The sequence below is a fragment of the Trichechus manatus genome, unplaced genomic scaffold, assembly GCF_000243295.1.
Source record: "Trichechus manatus latirostris isolate Lorelei unplaced genomic scaffold, TriManLat1.0 scaffold00007, whole genome shotgun sequence".
Lineage (NCBI taxonomy): Eukaryota > Metazoa > Chordata > Mammalia > Sirenia > Trichechidae > Trichechus > Trichechus manatus.
This window is the reverse complement of record NW_004443943.1, coordinates 19,914,992-19,928,137: the sequence shown is the minus strand read 5'-3', so window position 1 is coordinate 19,928,137 and position 13,146 is coordinate 19,914,992. Positions and strand designations below refer to the sequence as shown.

At 34.5% G+C, this 13,146-nt stretch overlaps 1 protein-coding gene across 4 annotated transcripts in view; it reads right to left on the bottom strand.

The window, feature by feature from the left end:
• EXOC6 (exocyst complex component 6) overlaps window positions 1-13,146 on the bottom strand; it is a 214,921-nt gene that overhangs the window by 24,707 nt on the left and 177,068 nt on the right. The window lies entirely within an intron of this gene.

The window sequence follows — 13,146 nt, the reverse complement described above, 5'->3', positions numbered from 1 at the left end:
CATTGGTGGGGATAAAAAAAGGCATTAGGAGCTTTAAAGCTTCATCAGCTACTTATAAAGTAGAAGATCACTGTGGACTTATCAAGAAAAACTGATGCATATTTTCCCAAAAAAAACTCCTGAGCAAAATAAAAAAACCTCCAAAAAAACTAAAGATCACATACTCCAATTTTCTGTCTGTAGGTTAAGGTAACCCCAAAACACCTTCAATAAACAGCATTTTCCTGTAGAGTATAAACACCCCAGGGTGGTATTAACAGTTTTCTTATTTTTAAATAAATAAGAAGCATCACAAGTCTATGATAAAACAACATTCTACCTGGAAATAAAAGTTTCAATGATTTAAAACAAATTTCACTCAAGAAGCCTATAAATATGATCCTAAAAGATGTTATTTAAGAGATTTTCCCCCATTGCAACAAAAATCATCTTCATCACATTGCCCCAAATTGTGTCAGTGTATGTTATATAATATCTTCCTACAGATGTATCATGATAGTTTGTATTTTACACATTGGTATAGAATAAGTGACTATATAAATTTTTCTTTCCTTTCTTACCAGTATTATGTTATCTTACTATAATCCTGATCTAATCATTTAATTTACTCTTTCTTCTATTTACCTATCTCAGGTCCTAATTCTTTGGTCCTATTTCTTTGCTTTCACTATTATTATGTTTCCAGTATCAGTTCTGATTCCTCTGGAATTACTGAAATTTCCTTTTCTTTAATTTTCTTAGTTATTTCTTTCTCTCACTTGCTGCTCTATGTCATGTGGTCAAAAGAGCTTTTCCTAATCCTCCATATTCTTAATCTCTTATTTTGAATGTCTGTCTCCAAACTTCACTCATACATAGGGATTTAAACATTGTTTTTAAGAAATGCTTTAAAATCCTTCTTGCAAGTATTTTAGGATTTTTCTAAGCATTGTAAGTATTTTAAGATTTTTAAAATCCCTGGATACATTTTTACATTTAATAGAATTTATTAATTCACTGGGTGATGATTTCCTTTTCATGCAAATAATTCATGTGAAAACAAAGTTAAATGTAGCTTCACTAGAATTGAATTGGGATGCTTTAACAGGCAAAGCTAATCAGGAAAATTTAAATTCTATTCATAAAACATTGCATACACTGCTTCATCTTCTCATTTATATGGGTCAACATAATATGTTATATCCACAATGATTTTTTTAGAAGAAAAAATAAATTAGAAACAAATTTTTCTGTTACTATTCCTTGGAATATGTCAAACATGAAAGGGCAGATTTTCCACAATGAATTTGACTTGGTAGGAGATTTATTTAAGAATTTCCAAGAATACTAATTTTCATTCAATATATTTTTGAAACAAACAAAAAAACCCCAAAAGTCAAGCTAAATAGATGAGAGAACAATAATAATTCCGAAATACAAAAGAGAGAGAGACCACAGAAGATTAAGAGAGAAGCCCCTTGCAGAATCTAACCACTTCTCACTATCTCCACCAACCCACCGTGGTCCAATCCACAATCATCTCCATCTAAGATTATTAAAATATTCTCCAAACTGGTCTCCTTGCTTCCACTCACACCCTTCTACAGTCTATTCTCAACACAGCACTTAGAGTGATTCTTTTTAAAACCTAAGTCAGATCATGTCACTCCTCTGTTCAAAGCCATTCCATGGCTTCCTACCTCATTTAGACCAAAAGCCAAAGCCTTGTTCACTTTTCTCCACACACTGGTCTCCTCACTGTTTCTGAAACACAACAAGCACACTCCTACCTCAGAGGCTTTGACATTGCTCTTCCCTTTGCCTGGGACACTCTTCCTGCAAATATTTACGTGGCTGACTCTCTCACTGCCTTCAGATTTTTTGCTCAAATATTACCTTCTTAGTGAACTGTTCCCTGACTGCACTATTTAAAACTGCAAACACACTCTTCTTACCCACCCCTATACTCCCTTTAAGGAGCCCTAGTAGCACAGTGGTTAAGTGCTCGGCTGCTAACCAAAAGATCGGTGGTTCAAACCCACCAGCTGCTCCATGGGAGAAAGATGTGGCAGTCTGCTTCCATAAAGATTAGAGCCTTGGAAACCCTATGGGGAAGTTCTACTCTGTCCTATAGGGTCACTATGAGTCAGAATCGACGGCAATGGGGTTTTTTTTTTCTCCTTTATTTTTCTCCACAGCCCTTATCACCATGTGAAATACTTTACATTTAACTTATTCTATTGTCTGATGTTCACTTTTGTTTCCCCAGTGTCTGGAACAGTAGACACTCAATAAACATTTGTTTAATAACAAATGAGTGAATTAATAAGTGAATAAATGAAAATCCACCCATACATGTTGTTTTTACTATAAACATTTTTAGGATTCTACTAACAAATGGTTAATAAATTTATTTAAACATGGCCTTGTTCCACAACTTAGTAACAGAAAAATCACGGCCAAAAGAAAGTAAAGATAGGACAGAAGATGAAGGTAGCATCAAAAATGCATGTGATATTGTCCTATACACCTGCTAGAAATGGATTACAAATTCAGCCCTGAGATTTCTAGTTTCAAATTAAAGAAGAAAATATAATTAGTTATACGATGCACAGTATTCTTGAGATAAAAACCAACCAGTTGCTCAGTTTTTATATTTTATTAGAAATAAAAACTATTTCTAACACTGAAAACAGAAATTTGAGTCCACATGAGGGCCACTGTGAAACAGACTGAACTACATAATCAGTAATTAAGTAATAACAATTCAGTCATCTGTAGCCCAGAAAATAATATTCTAATTTCTCTTCCTATTCCTAATTTTGTCTTTCTTTAATCTATTCTCTGTAAAGCAGTCAGAATAATCTTTTTAAAATATAAATCAAAGCATGACACTAACCTGCTTAAACACCTTGAATGTATTCCCAACATACTTAACATTTGTCTTAGTTATCTAGTGCTGCTATAAAAGAAATACCACAAGTGAGTGGCTCTGATAAACAGAAATTTATTTTCTCACTGTTTTAGAGGCTAGAAGTCCGAGTTCAGGGTGCTGGCTCTAGCGGAACCCTTTCTCTCTCTCTCTGTTGGCTCTGGCGGAAAGTCCTTGTCTCGTTTCAGTTCCTGTTTCTTGGTTCTTTGGAGATCTCATGTGGCATGCCATCTATCTTCTCCCAACTGTGCTTGCTTGCTGGTTGCTTGCTCAATTTGCTCTTTTATATCTCAAAAGAGATTGACTTAAAACACTAATACCACCTCATTAACATAACAAAGAAAACTCATTTCCCAGTGGGATTATAACCACAGGTATAGGGGTTACGATTTACAACACATATTTTGGAGTGACACAACTCAATCCATAACAACATCCAAATTCTTTAACAAGGTCTTCAAGGCCCTGCATGTTTGCACTCCTCTTTCCCTTGCTCACTACCTTACAGCCACATGATTATCCTTTCCTTCCTTAACACCACCTTAGGGCTTTGCACTTGTTCTTCCCTCTGCCAGGAATACTATCTCCCTGGAATTCCCAATGGCTGGCTCCTTTTCACTCAGATATCTGCTCAAATGTCACCTCCTTAAAGAGGTTTTCCCTGATAACTCAGTCTGAAGCAGCCCACACCTCACCCCCAATCACTATATCATACTAACCTGTTTTATACATCTCATATCATCTAAAGCTATTTAAAATGATCACTGTTTATTGCTGCTCTCCCTCCAACAAAATAAGATCAGTGAGAGTAGGCATTTGGCCTATCTTGTTCATCACTATTCTCAGCACTTAAAGCAGTGCCCAGAGCAGGTGCTCAAATGTTTGTTGAGTGAATGAATATCTGAAAATGGGACAGCTCTCCATTGATCTGCATTAATCTGAACAGCTCTCAGTTTTCCTAGAGCAGTGGTGATTAGTTAACCATTTTTAGTCATATATGCAGCCTTTGAAAATCTGTTGAAAACACTGAACCCTTACCTCACAAAAATACACATTCAAATAAAATTTTGCATGATTATCCTAAAATCAACTCATGGTCCCCAAGATAGAATCCCTGATCTAAAGGCATGTAAGGACCTGTGTGCTATGCAATCTATCTTATAACCAATTCCTTCCATGGAATCGAAGGCTGAGGGGAAAAAAAATCAATAAGAAGCTGCAAATTATTCCTAACACTTCTCTACAAAATGGTAGACTAGAAGAGTGAACAACAGCCAAGGCTAACAGTTGCAGAATATTGTACTGAGAAGCCCAGACTTGTAATTTATTATGAAAGAAACAGCATATGTTTTGGTGGCATACATAGTCAGAAATTAGGTCTGTGAAGTGAAGAATGATTTTATGGATTATCCTTTTAAAAAAATGGCATAGACTATACTCTTGTTCCAACTAAATGAAGTCATATTGAATCAGGATATGGATAAGAACAAGTCAAGTTGTACGAGCTGACAAAGTTGGGGAAAAAAAAAACCCCAAACTTAAAAAGGATTAGAACCTAACATTCAGGATGGTCCATGAACTAACTTCATGAGGCAGAGTGTCATTAATAAACAGATCATTGTGCAGGGTCACAAAATGGACTTTTAAAAATGTTAAAACACTGTGTCAGATCAAAGAAGTGATAGCAGTAAAAAACGTATTTAGGTATAAAACTCCCTTGCCTGGCAAGAAGGGCTTGACGTCAGGTAAAAGAGACCAGCTGAACAAAGTAGATTTTGTTCCCCCACTCCTTCTTTTTTTGTATCTGTAGGTACTTACAGCTAAGTTAATGTGTAAATTAAACCATCGCGGCAAAAAACTTCTATACATTCTAAAGGACCTAGTAATTTTTTTCTTTAAATCACATGTTTAGTACCACTAAATAGTAATACTCACTATATTCTTTTTGAAAGTTTTGGTTTTGTGTTTAGGCTCTTATTTTGGTAAATATTAAATTGTCTGCCTTAAGGAAAGGTGCAATTATCTTGAAAAAAGTCATTTACACTGTACTTCCTTTTTGATATGAGGCATTCTATACACCGAAGAGAAAACTATAGAATTTACCTTGATCATTTCATCAAAACATCTATCCTCCAAAATTTTCCCATCTTATTTGTAATATATGCAGTGCATTAGTAAGAAAAAAAAAAAAGTAATGAACATATTCTTTATTTCTCTCCAAGTATGCATACTGTGGCTCTATAACAAGCGTCTTGATGATTCACTAAGGAATCTGACAACTGTTAGGATTTGAACTGCACATGAGCTGGTATTTTAATTTCCCACTTAAATCTCTTCATTCTTCACAAGCAATCCTGTATTACCCTTTCATGCTTCTTAAAAACAAGTTATTCTGTATGACTGAAGTGTACTACACCTACACAGCATTAATCTTCCAGTAATTATCATCCTTCATAAAGTCATCTGAATGTTTAAAAATAAAGGATGTTCAATTTTTTCTTACAAAATTACTACTATTTTTCATCATTTTTGTATTATTTGCATTTTAATATTTAAATTTCATTTATCTACTGAAAAGCTTATCTATTTGCAATCATAGCCTTTTGTTTTAACCAGATAGTTCTAGGAACCTATAGATTAATGTAATGCAATAGAGGTCCAGGTAAGTTAGTCTTCCCAAATCGCGTACACCATTGTAAGAGATTTTCATCTGTGAGAAGTATTCAATGTTCAAATAGGTTTTGGGGGAAAAATGAGTTACACCTTTACTTTAGGACTTCTCAAAACCTTTAATGTGCTAATGAAATTGTAAATTTACAGGAAAGGGAACGTATGCAGGATTTCCCAAATAATCTGACCATGGTTTACTTTCTTCATGACTCACTGTTCCAAGCAACAGTAGTTTAGGAAATGCTGCTTTATTTAAGTTCTGCTTTATACGCAGTCATTGCTGATCACTTAATTAAAGTATATACTGCCTTTGTCTAAATTCTTATGATTCCCCTGTCGAAAATATTTCTTTATCCATAAGAGAATAAGCAGTTGGTTCTAGAGAAATGACAACATATCTTAGAAGTAACCTGTATCATATTACTATATTAGTATCCCTAATGATGACCAAGATACATCAAGAAGTGTTTATATTTGTTACACTTTTATTTGAGAAGGCAGTGAAATGTGTAATTTTAGAAACACACTCATCAAAAATAATTTAATAGAAAAAAGTTGGTGCTTTTAAAAATATTTATGTGGAACATTAACTTATGTGGAATATCTCAATTCCTAATAAGCTGGTGCTGTACAGCAAAGAATGCTTTTGAGTATAACTAAAAGATTTACATTCACTTATTCAACATGCTAGGCAACAGATATACAGCAGTGAACAAAAAAGGCATAATTCTTATTTTCATGGGCCTGTATTTAGCTTTTTTTCCCTTTTATATTGCCTTTATTTTGCTATAAATACTTACTTTAGAATTGCTTTATATTTTATAACACCCTTTGATGTGTTGAGAGTATAGTTAGGCTGGTGTAAAAGTATTTAAAAAAAAACAAACCAAAAACTCTACAATCAACTAATTTGCTAATGAGGAATGGCATGAACCATGAAATATGGGCATACAGTTAACTGGGAGACAACAGAAACCACTTCACTTGTACATTAGAAGCACATATCATTTATGCCTCACAGGCTTGTATTTTACTTTAAAATGCTATGAGATTCAGGTCTTTTCAACTGGATAACCATATGGAACAAAATGAATCTTGAACCTTACACCCTACACCATACACAAAAATCAGTTCCAGATGGACTGTAAACCTAAATGTAAGCTAAAACAATAAAACTTCTTAGAAGAAAAACAGGAAAACATCTTTATGATCCTGGGGGTACATGGTAGGGAGAAAGGTAGGCAAAGATTTCTTAAACAGGACATTAAAAGCACGAAAAACAAAGGGGAAATGATAAATTGGACTTCATTAAAATTAACAGCTTCTGTTCATCAAAAGACACCACTGAGAGTAAACAAACAAGCCACAGAGCAGGAGAAAATATTTGCAATACATGTATCTGACAAAGTACTCATATCCTGAATAAAAAGAAATTCTACAAGTCAATAAGAAGGAGACAACCCAACAGAAGAAAACTGGCAAAAACCTAAACAGGTAAATCACAAAAGAAAAATACTCAAATGGCCAATGAACATATGAAAAGGAGCTCAAGGAAATGCAAATTAAAACTACAATGTAAAACCATTACACACCCACTGAAATGGTTAAAATAGAAAAGGCAGACCAACCATATCAAGTAACAGCCAGAATATGGAGCAACTAGAACTCTTCTACATTGCTGGCTGAAGTGTAAACTAGTACAACTGCTTTACAGTATTTATTAAAAATGATCATATACATATTCTCTGACTCCTAGGTAAATACCACCACTCCTAACTAAATATTTCAACAAAAGTGTGTGCATGTGTTCACCAGAAGATGTACAATAAGAATGTTCATGTTAGTACTATTTATAATAGGAAAAACTGGAATCAATTCACATGTCAATCAATAGTAGAATGTATAAATAAATTTTGGTATATTTGTACAACAGCAGACTACACAGTAATGGGAATGAATGAACTACAACTGGATAAATTTCACAAATATTATATTTAGCAAAAGAAGGCAGAACTGAAAAGTTATACTGAATGATTTCATCTACATAAAGTTCAAAATCAGGTAAAACTTACCCATGGTGTTAGAAGTTAAAAGGTTAGCCTTTAAGGGGGAAGTGAATAAAGGAAAGAGGCATGGCGCAAGGGCTTCTTTTGAGGTATTGGTGACATTCTCTATCTTGATCTAGGTGTTACAGAGATAGTTTGCCTGAACATATGATACACTTCAATAAAACATTTATTCAAAAAGTACTATGAGATCTAAATATATTTTGCACAATTAAAATTCTCTCTCAAATTCTTTATATTTGGTTCAGAGAAATGATCACTTCTCTTTTCCCTAGTTTGTTCATGGTCAATGACTTCAAAATAGGACTTAATCCTAGATGGGGAAAGGAAAATTATAAGATCATTTTTATGGCATATGATTGTAATAGGAAGAAGAAAATGGTAAACTTGACTCATATCTAGACTAATAAGAACCTCATATTTGATTTTCCTCAACAAAAGATACCCCTAGGCCTTTACACTAAATATTCCCAATTTCTTCAAAGGCTCCTCGTATGACGAGGTATCTGATCCCTCAACAGTCTTGTAATTCTCTCTTATGTGTTCTCCAATTTGTAAGTGTCTATACAATCATGAAATACTATAGGCACAGTCTTAACAGCCCCAAAGCAGTGGTCTGACCCAAATATCACACTTTTATTAATTCATTTGAAGAATTCCTAGTACACTGTTGGCTCATATAGAGATCAACTAAAACTACCAGATCTTTTTCACATTATAGGTCAGATTTCTGTATATTTTAAAATTTAATTTTAAATACTTAAATACGACACTTATTATTTTCCTTGCTAAATTTAACCTTGTTGGCTTTGGCTCATCACTTGAGCCTACTGAGAATACTTTGATTCTGTCTTCTGTCATCTTAGATGACTCTTCCAGCTTCCTGTAATCTATACATATAATTCATATTTCTTCTATGCTTTTATCCAAGTCATTCTTTTTTTTTTTAAAAAAATGTTGATTCCAAATTGTCACAAACAGATATATAGAAGATACTCTCAAAGTCTTCCTTAAGGGTTAGGGAAGCATATCTCAAAGTATGTCCCACGTAACACATCCCAAAATGAATGAGGGAGACAGTCTGTCATGAGTTTGGGAAATACTAGGTTACTGCAGAACTTCCCAGTCTTTAAATCCTAATGCACATGGTGAGTCTCTAAGAAGGGATTAGTGTATAAAGTATTTCCCAAACTTATCTGACCTTGGTAATCTTTTTTGAGATTATTTTGAGAAATCAGTGTTCCTGGAAGGACACTTTGAGAAACACTACTCTAGGGTGATAAGATACATTAGCCAACATTCTTTGGACAAGAGATTGTTTTATTAGCTACACAAACATACCTAACTGTATCATCATCCAACCTGCTTAAACTGCTCCATTGTGTTTAAAAGACTGTCAAGATATTGGCAAATGTTCTCGGGGAACATCTAGCTCAACTGGCATGACACAGCTTATAAAAACAATGCTCTACATTCTACCTTGGTGAGTAGCGTCTGGGGTCTTAAAAGCCTGTGAGCGGCCATCTAAGATACTCCACTGGTCTCATCCCTTCGGGAGCAAGGGAGAATGAAGAGAACAGGATACAAGGAAAAGATCAGTCTGAAGGACTAATTGTCCACAGCTACCAAGGCCTCCACCGGACTGAGTCCAGTGCAGCTAGATGGTGCCCGGCTACCATCACTGACTGCTCTGACCGGGATCACAACAGAGGGTTCTGGACAGAGCTGGAGAAGGATGTAGAGCATAATTCTAACTCACAAAAAAAAGACCAGATTTACTGGACTAAAGGAGACTGGAGAAACCCTGAGAGTACGGCCCCCAGACACCCTTTTAGCTCAGTGATGAAGTTACCTCCGAGGTTCACTGTTCAGCCTGGGAGTGGACAGCCCCATAAAACCAAATGAGACTAACGAGGTACAGGAGTCCAGTGACAAGGGCCAGAAAGCATAAGGGGACGAGGAAGCTGGTGATAGGGAACCCAAGGTTGAGTAAGGATATTGTTGATGTGTTGTGAGATTGTTAACCATTGTCATAGGGCAACAATGGTAGTAACTGTTAAATGAGAAACTATTTTGTTCTGTAAGCCTTCATCTTAAGTGAGAATAACAGCACAATTCAAAGAGCATAGTCAATGTCACTGAACTGTGCATGTAGAAATTTTTGAAATGGTGTATCTTTGGCTATGTGTATTTTCACCAAAAAAAAAAAAAAGAGGTTGAGAAGTTAGAGGGTTGATATGTTGTGGGGTTGTTAACCAGTGTTATAGAACAACATGTGTACTTCTGTTTCATGAGAAACTATTTGTTCTGTAAGCCTTCACCTGAAGTACAATAAAAAAAAAAAACTAATTAAAAAAAAAAAGATATTGGCAAATGTGACATTTATATCTTACCAGTCTAAGTAACTTATCACAAAGTAAAATAGAATCAGCTAAATAGGACTCAGCTACAGATGCTCAATCTACTTCGAGAACTATGCTCAATAAGAAGCTATGAAGGTGAGAGAAATTTTTTTAAATTTCATCAAAACGGCTACTTTAGAAAAGTTTTGTTGATTCAAAAACAATCTTTAGTTACCTGGAAAATTCAGTTATATAGGATACCTCATTTTCCAGTGATATTTAATGAAATATTTCTATGTATTAAGAATGAGTTAGAAACAATTATCACTGAATACTACATATTACACACAGAATTTTATTAAAAATTCTTAAAATTTTAAGGTTTTCATACATTGTCAAAAAATTTTCACATTCATCCGAAATCCACTTGAAAGATTGCTTCACAAGAGAGATGGGTTTTGTAAAAGAAAACAGACACACATAGGTATATCAAAGTCTTCATCCTTTAGTGAGTTAATTTTAGAAATGGGGATGGAAATGCACACATACAAATCAAGCTCACACAGTACATTTAAAATTGATTGAGGCAACATATTCACATAATGAAGTACCAGTACTTGCTAATCTTCCACCTTGTCTATTGCGGCAGTAGGCCTTAAGATGTTGTTGAGATAACTGGCTTCCATTAGCAAGCATGTGATTGGCAGGATGATAAAGTCTTTTCACTCACAGGTCAGCTATTTCCTTTTCTTTAGAAGAGGGCAATCCTGATGATCCATCTTTTAGCTACAGTCTCACATTGAGTCCCAATTCTCTTGCCTTCAGCTTTGATATGGTTCTAACTTTCCTCTTGTATCAGCTCATACTTGTCATCAACTCCTCTACTCAGAACAGCAAATATCGGGAGTTTGACCTCAGGGCAAAGTCCGGGTGGGCAGGTAAAATTTGACCACTGGACCTACTTCCTAATCTTTCATACCCAGCAATTCATGAAGCAGTATCAAATTCAAACTAAAAAACAGAAGCATGACCCCTTATAACTACTATGAAAAGAGCTCTTTTGCCTTTCTAAGTATACTTGAAAAGAACTGTCAGCCACCCTATTAAGACAGAAATGGATCACAGACTAGAAAGAAAGAAGGAAAAGTGCAGAAATCCAACTGAAATGTAAATAAAGGTGTTATCATCCCCTTTAGATTTTATGATATATTTCTTCATATAAAAGTGTTAAAAGAATATATTATGAAATAGCTTTATAAAGTCAGGAACATAAAAACACTATGGAAACTTTAAGGCATCCTTATTTAAACAATCACTGACATCTGATACAGAAAACTTGTATCACTTCATATGAGACTCCTTAGTTTTCAAGACTAATTTCATTCTTTGGTCAATTCCCATTCTTGGCATTTCACCAGTTAACTGTTCATAAATTAATTTAAAAAACAAAAATAGGTTAAAAATAACTATTCTTATCAATTTATTAAATCTACGTCTCTGAAATAATACAATTCAAGTTATGTCACAGTGGTCAAGTAGGTGAAGATAACAATTAGTTGTACCTTCTCATTTTAGAATACAAAAATACAAGAATAGAATATGATTAAATTTTAACGTTAATCATCAGGGGAAATGCTTTTAAGCCCTTCTAAAAATTAACATGTAAAAAGCTGGCTCATCAAAATTTTCTTTCCACTTGTCACTTCCACTGCATATTTACTATCATATTTTAAAAGTGTTTTACATTTACGTAGTTATTTCTAAATAAATATTTTGTTTTAGCAACTCTACATATCTTTTACAATAAATTTCATAATTCTTCAAATCCACCTAAAGGTGCCTTAGAAGAAAGGCCTGATGATCTACTTCAGAAAAATCTGCCATCGAAAATCTACTGTGCCTATGAGGCACAGTTCTACTCTGACACATATGGTGGAGTCTCCACGAGTTGGAATCAACTCAATGGCAACTGGTTTTTTGGTTCCCCAGTGCTGCAAGGCTAATTATCTATAAATCTAGATTATCCAAAACAGTGTTCTGTGTTTGACATAATATCTGAGGATTGATTGCAAACAGAAACAATTATGAATACATTTCATATATTCAGTGCTTTACAAACATAATTGAGAGACAGGAATGGCTTTTCCAGTCTCCTTCTAAACCTAACTTGAAGACATACCATTTATTTTCATGATTCACTGTCTTATAAGGCTTCCCAATCAGTTTGTGCGTGTTTGCTTCTCTAAAGAATTTTTAAGCTCCATAAGGATGAAATAAATTATCTCATATTACTTTTGTGTTGGTTTCAACCACATTTCTCTTCTCCAAATAATGAATACATAGTAGTCAATAAACACTTACTGAATACTGGTTTGGAATTAGAGCAAAAACAGCTCTATTCTCAAGCATTTACTGAAATCAGAGATCTTTAACTACTCCAACTGGTCCTGCTCCCCACATCACTGTGTTAGAGCTTGCTCATACCAATGGTGGAGCCTCATCTCCAGTCATCTCTATCCGCCAAAGGGGACAGCACCATTAACAGATTTATTAATACACAGTGGCTTTAATTTAATTCTATCTCCACGTGGTTCTTCTTGCCAAGGGCAGCAGTTATTCCTGTAGTCAGTTCTAGGACTCCTGAGCCCTTTAACTCAAATCCTCCCCTCCTCCACACCAGGGTGCTTTCCTGGGTTTATTAAGCCCCTTAATCCTAGGATTAAGAAAGAAAAAGGGGGAAGGGGAAAACAAAGAAAGGAGTAAGAAGAAAAAAATATGAGAATAGACAGAAAAAGGGTAAAAGGAAGAAAATGATAATAAAGTAGAGCTATCAAAGAAGTAGTAAAATGAATAGAAGAGGTACAAAATCATCACATTTCTTCTAGACTTACAGTTATGTGACCAGAAAAGGATTATGTAAATGTGTAATTACCTTTTTAAAACTAGTTTTATCTTTTTATCTGGTGGCACATAGAAAATTTTAAAAAATAGCATTCTTTATCATTGATGAAATTTTAAACATGGGGCTCCTTTCTAGGTTGTAATAATTTACATATAACTTGGGTTCTGACATTAATGTTAATACCATCAATTTTCATATATGGCCAGAAATCATTAAGAAATAATATAAACTTCAGTTGTCATTACACCATAGTAC